Source organism: Phytophthora sojae, assembly GCF_000149755.1.
Source record: "Phytophthora sojae unplaced genomic scaffold PHYSOscaffold_5, whole genome shotgun sequence".
Classification (NCBI taxonomy): domain Eukaryota; phylum Oomycota; class Peronosporomycetes; order Peronosporales; family Peronosporaceae; genus Phytophthora; species Phytophthora sojae.
In genome coordinates this window covers 6,265,733-6,267,173 of record NW_009258119.1, presented here as the reverse complement: position 1 = coordinate 6,267,173, position 1,441 = coordinate 6,265,733, and positions in this window count along the sequence as shown.

Here is a 1,441-nt window from a genome sequence, read left to right as displayed (position 1 = left end):
CCAAGAAGACGGTGGCGGTGGTCGACCTGGCCGTGGCGTTCGAGGAGCAGGCGGGCGAGGACCCGGACAGCTCAGCGCTGGCCCGCATCGCCGCACACAAGCGCGCCAAGTACGACCGCATCAAGCGCCACCTCGAGCGCCAAGGGTGGAAGGTGCACCTCTCGGCGCTCGTTTACGGCTCGCTTGGTGCGGTCGCCGGTGGCAACCGCTCGGTTTACACCGAGCACCTGGGGCTGCTCAAGCGAGATGCGAAGCGGCTGGACTGGCAGCTATCTGCCGCGTGCATACAGTCCAGCCGCCGCATCTGGAACCTGCATTGCAGCCAGCACCGCGCCCGCCAGCACGCACAGCGTCCCAGCCAAGACACCAGGGGCAGTCGGGTGACGGAGACCGGGGGGACTCCGTCGCGCTCCGGCCGCCGCTAGACGGCAACCAGGCCCATTGCGGCCGACAGGGCCACACCCATGTAGGGAACCGCCCTCGGAAACCCTGCACCGGCTCACATGGTCCGATCCCCCGATTGGTTCAACCCGTACACCAACTACACACCAATTAGGGACTCCCAGGTAGTCACTACCAGGACGCAACGGACTAACCGGCAGGTAATACATTAACCCTTTCTGTTCTAATCAGTGTGAAAACTGGTTTCCCTGCTTTTGGTGGGGTCTTTTTCACATTTATTTTTGGAACTGCTGCTTTCGGTTAGCTTGCTAGCCAATCGCGGTACGGTCTCCGGGGGCTTTCACCTATCCCTCGTGAGGCCAACTACTACACTTATCTTTTCTATCCAACTACCTTTTCGGCCCTTCACCACCGCATCGGCGCATGCGCTTCTGGTGGCCGGACTGGCAGCCCCGGGAGCGCTCGCCGTCCACCGACAGCGAGTGCTCCACGGCCAGCCACTCCAGCCTCGCCAGCGACGCGTCTTTCTATAGCGCGGCCAGCGACGGGGCTGGGGCGGCTGAGCTGGCGGACGTCCGGGCGGGGGCGGATCCGCTAGGGCTTCGGTTACGCATTGGGGATCCGCCCGCCCCCGTTTTGGGCTCGGCCGGAGCCGAAAATGGCCCCGGCGACCCTCCACGCGCGGCGCCGCTGCTCGGCACCGGCGAGGAGTTGGCCGGCGCAACTTCGGGCACGGGTCCGCGACCCGCTGCGCCCATTGTGCCCATTGCGGGACCGCGGGCCGGGCCCTCTGGCGGCCAAGCCGAGGCCCGGTCCGCCGCTTCAACCTCGCGTCGCTTCGCGGCGACGGCGAGCGGACGCGGGCCCGCGGACCGTCCGCCGGGCGGGACCGGGCCCCGTCCACCTGGCCTCACTATGCCAGGATCCCGGGCCTCTCGTGCGCCGCGCGGCACGGTCGCCACGGCCGAAGAACACGGCCTCGAGCATGCGGCGCTTCGGCGAGGCGCGCGGAGTGACGGCTCCTGCGCAGCCCCCACGC